The following is a 9647-nucleotide window of genomic DNA, read 5'->3' on the forward strand; positions in this document are numbered from 1 at the left end:
TGCTCATGGGACATTTGAATTGTTTTCACCTTTGCCTTATTAAAAAAAAGGCGCTAGGAACATTCTTGTAAATCTGTCTTTGGATATTTGTTTGCATTCTTTTGGAAATCTCTCCACCTCTCTCATACTGATTGTAATTGCTGGGTTATAAAATAGACATAGTTTAATATTACAAAACTCAGGCCACCTGTTTGTGAGTTTTTTTTTTTTTTTTTTTTTTTTTTTTTTACTGTGACCAGTAAGGTAAGAACAATCTAGCTGTTCCACATCATGAATCACTCTTGGAATTTTAATCTTTTTAATTTTAGCAGCTCTAATCTGCAGTTTGCCCTTTCTTTTTATTTATCATACTCTTTGCAAAGCAAGTATTTTTTTTCATGTTGGTGAAATCCAATAAATCATCTTTTAAGGATTAGTGGTTTTCACTTTCCTTATTGAACAAATGTTCTCATATCACAGTCATAAAACCATTTTCCATATACATTTCTAGAAGCATCACTATTTTAGCCTTTATCTTTATGTGTATGATGAACTTAAATTAATTATTTGTGTTTGGTATGAAATAGGGGTCAGAGGTTTTTTGGTGTCTATTTTCCTTTTTCCATATGGATATCCAGTAAATAATTTCAACATTATTTGCTTAAAAATTTAAAAAATTAAAAAAAGGAGAGACTCTTTTCCCATTGGATTGCATTAGAGCCTCTATTGAAAACCATTTCAGTGTTAATTGTATGGGTCTATATCTGACATTATGATTTTGTCATTTGCCTATTATTTGTATATCCTTATGATAACTTCAGAGTATATATTTTAACAGGCTTTTATAGAGGTTCTTGAAATCAGGTGGTGTAATGTCTAAAATTTACTCCTCAAAATGTTTTGTTTTTCTAACTTCTTTGTATATCTATATATATATTAAAATAAGTTTATTAGTGCCTGTAAAACCCTGTTGGACATTTCACTGAATTGCTTCATTTCACAAGATTTACTAGCACAATGCTGACTCAGAGTGTGGAACGTGGACACCCTTGCTTTCCACAGTCTCAGGGAGAAATCATTTAATATTTCACCATTAAGTTTTCTGATAGCTATAAGGGCCCTTAATCATACTCACAAAGTCCCTTCTTTCCTATTTTTGCTGAGAGTTTTTATGTTTATGGTATTATTTGTTAATTATTGCATCTATTATAACTACATATTTCTTATTTATAGTTTTATTATATTGTTGAAATGATCGCAGATTCCTGGGATGAACTTAATTTGGTCATAATAGCTTGTCATTTTAAATATTGCCAGGTTTTATTTCTTCTTTTTGTTTTAAATTTTTAAATACATTTATTTATTTTTGAGAGGTGAGGAGGTGCCAAGAAAGAGGGAGACACAGAATCCAAAGCAGGCTCCGGGCTCTGAGCTGTCAGCACAGAGACGGAGGCGAGGATAGAACTCAGGGACTGCGAGATCACGACCTGAGCAAAGTCGGATGCTTAGCCAACTAAGCTATCCAGGTACCCCCACCCCCGCAAGGTTTTATTTTTAATGTTCAATTTATGAATTTTGTGTTATGTTCATGTATGGTATTGCTTTGTAGTTTTCTTTTATTGTAATATTCATTTTATCTTTTGTTATCAGTATTATAGTGGTCTCAGAAAATAAGTGGGAAGATTTTTTTTTCTATTTTCTGAAAGGATTTTTATAAGATTGGGATGATTTCCTTCTTAAATGTTTGATAGCATAGACCAGTGAACTAATTAATGCCTAGTGATTTCTAGTTGTGAGGTTTGTGTTTTATTTGTTTTGTTTTGTTGTTGTTCTTTTTTAAGTTCAGTTCAGAGCCCAATGTGGGGCTTGAAGTCACAGCTATGAGATCAAGAGTTGGACGCCTGACTGAGCTACCCAAGTGCCCCTAGTATTTTCTTTGACAGAAGACAGACAACAATTCAATTTTTCATAGACGCAGAATTTCTATTTCTTAAATTCATTTTAATAAGTTTTGCTCATTAAAGAAGGGTATCTATTATATGTAAATTGTTGAATTTGATAGTCTTGAAGATGTTGATATTTCCTTTTAAAACTGTAATGTTTATAGATATAATAAACATATCCTCTCATTGATAATTTTAGTAATTTTATTTTCTTGGTGTGTTTTACTTGGGATTTTTCTACTTCATTGATGTTTTTCTCCAAAAAAGCTTCTGTTGGCTAATTATTTTCCCTTCTTGTTTGTTAATTTTTAGTTTATTTAAATTTATTCTTCTCTTATTTTCTTTCTTGTACCTACTCTTAATTTTCTAGTTTCTTAGAGTAGAATCTTTTAAATTGCTTTCAAATGGTTTTATTTTCTAAGTATTAAAACTTTGCCTAATTTTTCTTATTCCTCTTTGACCTATGGTTATTTAGAAGTACAGTAAAAACTTGGCTTGGAAGCATAATTAGATCAAGAAACATGCCTTTGATCCAAAGCATTTGTATATCAAAGCGAATTTCAAGAACCATTAACTCAGTTGTGACCACGTGACATTAAGCCTCACATACTGCTCGTATTGCAAGACATTACTCATTTATCAAGTTAAAATTTGTTAGAAATGTTTGCTTGTCTTGTGAGCACTCACAAAATAAATTACTAGCAATTCAAGGTTTTACTGTATTCTATTTAATTTACAATCACTTGGGAATTTTTCTGATATGTTTTGTTACTAATTTCTAGTTTAATTCATTTTTCCAGAGTATGTACTGCATGATTTTAATCATGTAAGCTGCATTGGGACATATTTTATTTTCCAGTATATGATCTATCATGGTGAATATTCCTTATGCGCCTGAAAAGAATGTGTGTGTGTGTGTGTGTGTGTGTGTGTGTGTGTTTTCATTTAGTGTGTGAGGTATTTCAGTGTAAAAATAAGTTAATTTCTGTGATACCAACATACAAAGTTTTGATTTTATTTATTTACTTATTATTATTCTTATTACTGAGAGAGAGGATGAGAGAGAGAGAACAAGTGAGGGGCAGAGAGAGAGGGAGGGAGGAAGAGAGAATCCCAAGCAGGCTCAGCATAGAGCCCAATGTGGGGCTCAATCTTACAAACTGTGAGATGGTGACTGAAGTTGGATGCTTAACCAATTGAGCCACCCAGGTGCCCCCAAAGGTTTGATATTCTTATAAAAATTTCCATCCATGGATTAAGGATTTAGTACTGTTAATTTTTTCATTGTGTTCTTTGAAGTACCTTTCTGAGGGGCAAACATTCTTAGATTTTCCTTCTCAATGAATTAACCATTTTATCATTACGAAACTTCTCTCATATCTCTGGTAATATTCTTTCTTTTGAAGTTCACTTTACATACATTGATATAACATCTCAAGGTTACTGCTTTTCTTTCCAAGTCAAAAAAATTTTATTTTCAGGTGTTCTTACCAATATAGAGACTGTTCTTCCCTCTGGGATCGTTACTTATTTTATGCCATTATTCCAATCACCTGTAAGTACTAACTAGAAAAATGTTACATAATGCACCTTTATCCTGGTCCTTACTGCTTAGGTTTGGTGAGTAGGAGCATTAAGGTAGAATGGAGAAGTTCTTAACCCGCACCTCAGCAGGTGGTCGCCTAAAGGTCAGGAGATGGGCTGACATGAGCCCTTTGAAATTGTATGCAACTTCAAAGATTGTATGTGTGCACATGTTTCTAGGTAGGAGATCTGAGCTTTCTCCAAAGGATTTCTTACTTTCCTAAGAAAAGGCCATCATTGAAACAGCATTCTGAAATATGTAAAGATTCAGATTCTGAATGAGAAGATGTAACTTGAGTCACTCTTTAGTGCTACTCGCTAAATCTAATTTGTGCTAATCCCTTAATGCTTCATCGTTGAAATTTTGGCTGCTACAGTTTATGCCTCAGCAGTTTTTACACCCTTAATTAGCCTTTTTTTCTATTATGAAAATTTTAAAACACATTTGAGCAAAAGAGATTTTTAATAAGGCCATAATTATCTCATGCTAATGGATACAAATTAGAAATAAAATTAATTAAAGAAATACAGTGATCATTACATAGGGAACAATTTCTGCTAAAAAGAGCACCCAGGCCCTGCCATACACCCTCCTCTTTCATATCCTTTATAATTGTATGTCAAAGTACACAATATGTGTGCATCCTTGAATTGAGCATTCTTTTTTTTTAGATTTTTAAAACTTTTTTAAGGTTTATTTTATTTTTGAGATATATATAAAGAGAGAGAGACAGAGTGTAAGCAGGGGAGGGGGAGAGAGAGAAGGAGACACAGAATCTGTAGCAGACTCTAGGCTCTCAGCACAGAGCCTGATGCCAGGCTTGAACCCATGAACTGTGAGATCACAACCTGAGCCGAAGTTGGATGCCTAACCAACTAAGCCACCCAGGCGCCCTGTGAATTCAGCATTCTTATGAACAGTAGCAAGAGGATCCCTGTTATGAAAGTGGAGTCAGTGATCTGCATTTGGTATCAACCTATGCACTATCTTCCATACAGATTATGGGCAGATCATAGTCTCTATCTAAGACCCAGTTTCTACATCTCTGGGACCAATGCTATCCATTGGAAATATAGTATGAGCCACACATGCAACAATAAGTATTTAAAAATTTTATAGTAGCCATTGAAAATAGTAAAAATATAGCAGTGAAATTAATGTTAATAATATACTTTATTTAACCCAATATCAATATTATTGCCATTTTAATATGTAGTCAATATAAAATAATAAAGTGTCATATAATATTTTTCTCCAACTAGTCTTTTTTTTTTTTAAAGGTTTGTTTATTTTTGAGAGAGGAAGAGAGACAATGCACAAGTGGGGAAGGAGCAGAGAGAGAGACACACACAAAATCCAAAGCAGGTTCCAGGCGCTGCACCGACAGCAGAGAGCCCGACGTGGGGCTCGAACTCACAAACCATGAGATCATGACCTGAGCCGAAGTCGGATGCTTAACCCACTGAGCCACCCAGGTGTCCCAAACTATGTCTTTAAAATCTATTGTATACTTTATGCAGCATATCTCGGTTTGGATTAGTTACATTTCAAGGGCTCAATTTCCACATCTGACTGCCTGCTACTATATTGGCTTATAGACTTCTATAAAATTATTGCTTTAATTCTAAGAAAGTGGAAGTTAATGAGGAAACAAAAGCTCATCTTCAGAAGTTTGATTTCTGTCTATATTATATCTCCTATGTATCTGATTAGTATGTTCAGTTATTTCTCTACCATCTTAAAGGTATGTAATAAAATTATAATAACTAATTTAATATTCCTATCTACTAAGACAGTCATCTGTGACTTTGATGGCTCAGTTTGGATTGCCTAAATTTCTCATTGTGGATTGTGCTTCCCTGCCTCTTTAAATAGTAATTTTTTTTATTGGATGGCATGGCATTGTAAAGTTTCTCTTGTTGTGTTCTGCAGGGGTTTAGGTTTCTAAAATTGTCCCTGAATCTTGTTCTAGAATGCCCTGAAGTTATTTGGCAACAGATTGATCCTTCTAGGTCTTGCTTTTATGTTTTACTAGATTAGACCAAAAGGATGTGCAGTCTAGGTTTAGCTTTCTCCACTGACAAGACAAAGTTCTTTCTTAGCACACTGCCATGTGAATTATGAGGTTTTCTACTCTGGCTCATGGGAATTGGTGTTATTCTTGGTCTTGTGTGAGTGCTAGCAATCGTCTTCTGTCATCCATCTGGTTGTTTCTTCCCTCAACCTAAAATAGTTTCCTTCTGTGCATATAGTGATCGATACTCAACTAATACTTGAGGAGGTTTCTTTGCAGATTTCCAGTGTCCTCACTGTGAGAAGTTCTCTCCTCTCTGTATTCTCGCCCTGGGAAGCCCAGCGATCACAGCTTCCCCAAATTCTCAAGTTGATGTGCTTGACTTCGACAGCCTGAGGGGCTCTGCTTTGGTTCCCTCTCTCTACTCCATGCAATGGGATGGAGTAGAGTGGCAGGCAGTCATACCACTCTTGTGGTTTTCTCTCTTCTCAGGAATTTGTTGCCTAATGTCCGCTGTCTCAAGAGCCATTGTACCACATAGCAAGTCTGGTTATTTAGTTGTTTCATATCGCAGGATAAATCCAGTGTTTAATTAATCCATTTGGGTAGAAGAATAAGTACTCAAACACAGAGCTTAGGGGAGTTGATCCCCTCTGTGGCTTTTTGCATTCTGTCCAGTTCCTCAATTTGAAGTAGCATTACAGGCCCCAAATGCCATCCTCTCCCTCATCAGTTCAACTGAAGAGCCTGAAATTAAGTCCTCCATTAAGAGCAACCTCAGGCTGCATGTAGCCTCAGTTCCAGGAAAAGCTTCAGCTGAAGCCACCCTCAGGACCACCCTCGGATCAGCCAATCAAAAGAAATGTGTAACATTTCTGTGGTCTGAGTCAGGGACTGAGGATTCTTGCCTAAAACCCCACGTGGGCCCTTTGAGCTTACCTTATAATTGGTCATTTTCAAAGGATTCTCAAAGGTCATGATTGGGCCCCGCCAAAAGTAACAGACGGATACTGAATGGTCAAAACTGTTACCATGGGTGCTGTACAATTATGATTGGTGCTTATGTGATGATGCAAAACGTACAACATGTGCACTGTAACACCCCCGTCCCTTACCCCATAAAAACCTGCTCGACATTGTTCGAGGCTTCTCCTTGCTGCCGCTGTGCCGGTAGACAGGTGAGCTCCTGCTAGAGATTGTAATAAAGATCCTTATGTACTTGCATCGGTGACGGCTCCTTAGGGGTCTCAGGGGACTCACGATTCGGGCACAACACAACAAGACTGAATTTTTCTATATGAGTTTGTCTGCTGTGCACTGGATGGATGTGGATTTTTGTTTTTTGTCAACAATTTCTTTAAAATATTTGGTCCAGATTATGTAATTTTTAATATCAGCAAATTTAGCTTTATATAAATTATTCTACAAAGAATGGAAGCTGGCTGTCTGTTGAAATTATTTATATTCTGAATGGAGCTGAACTATACATATATATTGAAAACTTAAAATGCAATGACTGAAGAACTTTGTGATTCTTCTCTTAAGGTCCAGAATTTGTGAGAGGTTTACTTTCTCATTCCAAAAAGGCCACATAGTTTTGAAACATTTTATTTTCCAGGGCCTTGTCTCTTGGTTTTTGAATACCTTGCTATTGATAGAAATCACTTTTATTATGGTGCTCATTTAAAACAAAATCTGGGGGTGCCTGGGTGGCTCAGTTGGTTGAGTGTCTGACCTTGGCTTAGGTCATGACCTCAAGGCTCATGGGTTCGAGTCCCGCGTTGGGCTCTGTGCTGACAGTTCAGAGCCTGGAGCCTGCTTTGGATTCTGTTCCACCTTCCATCTCTGCCCCCCTCTCTCTCTGTCTCTCTCAAAAATACATAAAATAAAATAAACATTAAAACAAAATCATCTGTAGAAGATAGAATTTGGGTGAATAGAAACATTATCTACTTGTGCATTGGAGGCAAGCAGGAGAATAAACTTAAAAACAAATATAAATATGAAATTGCAAGATGACATAGGATTCTGTCATCTTTTAAGAAATGAGAATTTACAAGTCTTTGATCCATTCCTAATCTATACTCTGGAGGGGGAGCAGAATGTGCCATCCAAGTGTGCCACATTGACGTGTGGATTGATTTGAGCATAAGGCAGTTAAGACCCAGCAGACTTAGGAAAGCTTTATGCCTTTCCCCTTAAACTACCTAACAGAATTTAGACAGGGGGCCAGAACCCCAAAGCAATTACCAGAGAGAACTTTAACCCCACTGACTTTTCTGTATGGCATGGAAACCATTTCTTTACCAAACTTGCTTTTCTCATCTTTCTGTGGATTGTCTTCCTCCCCTTTGAAGCCCCAGACCTCTGCCCCTTCTTCTGAGCTCTGGATGGTATACAAACCTCAATTACCTCAGTGGTGCAGAGTCTCCTACTTTATGGGGCTCCCATATGTATGAAATTAATTATTTTTCTTTTGTTAATCTTCCTTTTCCATTTTATTATTAGGCCAGCCAAAGAACCTAAAAGGGAAGGAAGGTATTTCTCACTATCACTCAACCTAGCATACTTGGGCTTTCCTTTCAGTGAAATGATAGTTGTATTACTTCCAAGTTTTCGGATTTGTCTTTCTTTGCATCTGAATCGAGATGACCTTCACAAAGTAAAATAGGATGCTAAGGATATACATTATTCACTCTCAGCTTTGTTTTCCAATAAAGTTAATGCACTATAGATTGTCTTAAAGAAAACATGTTGTTCCTCAATGTCATATTTTCTTGCTCCATTTATAGATATTTAATTATTTTCAATAGTCTTGAGACAACAATGCAAATTTAAATCACAGCTATTTTTTGGAACTTTGTGCCCTTTTATCAAATTCTAGAGCTGAATTTAATAATCACATATTTATTCTTCTAGAAAAAATGTGCTCAAAATTATGGACATATGCTGATGCTTCTCATCATATGCTAAAACTTATTATAAAAATACATTTTGCAATCGCTCATGATGCAATAATATTCAAGACAGAAGAAATATTCTTAAGGTTGCAATAGTATATTTGAACACGCTATAATTTAACTGTCTCAGAAATCTGTACAGTTCCTGGCTGCCAGAATATTAATGATGGTTAAATTAGGTGAAGAAAAAGAACCATAATTAATAATTACTGTGAGTTTTTACAGGATAAAGAGTTAAGTACTTATTTTAAAAATTTACATGTTTATTGGCATTAAAAATTAGAGTAGTTAGGGGCACCTGGGCGGCTCAGTCGGTTAAGTATCCAGCTTTGGCTCAGGTCATGATCTTGTGGTTTGTGGGTTCAATCCCCATGTTGGGGTCTGTGCTGACAGCTGGAGTTTGGAGCCTGCTTTGGATTCTGTGTCTCCCTCTCTCTGCACCTCTCCTGCTCGTGCTCTCTCTTTCTCTCTCAAATTAAAAAAAAAATTTTGTAAAAATTAGATAGTCATTCCTACTAGCAAATTTGGAAAAGAAACTTCTGAAATATGAATTTATATGAAGACTATGATTGTTGTTCCTCAGGTTATCCTCCACTGGCAATTCATTGAGAAAAGAAAACAAAATGAAAGAATGGCCTTGAAAAGACAAAACCCAAAGAATCAAAGCATTCCTTGTTGGCGTCATACTGTTTAATTACTTACAATAGTTATGGCCTTCCATCACCAGGAGAATTGGAAAATATATGGGGCTGGCTATCAATGTTTCATTTTGCAAAAGTTATGATTTAATTGACTTTCCAGAAGGCCACGCTTCTCCTCTCCCTCTTCCTCCTGTTCTGCTCCTTCTTTTCCTTCTAGAGTTCCTATACGCATAGAATTATGATGCAGGCTACAATCTGAACTGCACAGATTCAGACAGGAAGCACTTGCAAAACCTGCTGTAGCACTAAGTGGCAAAGTCATTTTCCTGCCGCTAAAAACTGCTTAGCTCCTCAGTGGTCACCAGTAACGGGCAGTTCTGTAGCTCAAAGAACTTCCTGTAACCTAAGTTCTATGTAAAGCAATATCTGTGCTTAGCCAGTATTGAATACTTTTCAGATTTGGGGGAATGTGAGATTGAGGGTCCTGATTCAAAAGCATATTATATTACTCAGTGTTTGCTGTTT

Source organism: Hyaena hyaena, unplaced genomic scaffold (assembly GCF_003009895.1).
Source record: "Hyaena hyaena isolate Hyena2069 unplaced genomic scaffold, ASM300989v1 scaffold_1916, whole genome shotgun sequence".
NCBI classification, from domain to species: domain Eukaryota; kingdom Metazoa; phylum Chordata; class Mammalia; order Carnivora; family Hyaenidae; genus Hyaena; species Hyaena hyaena.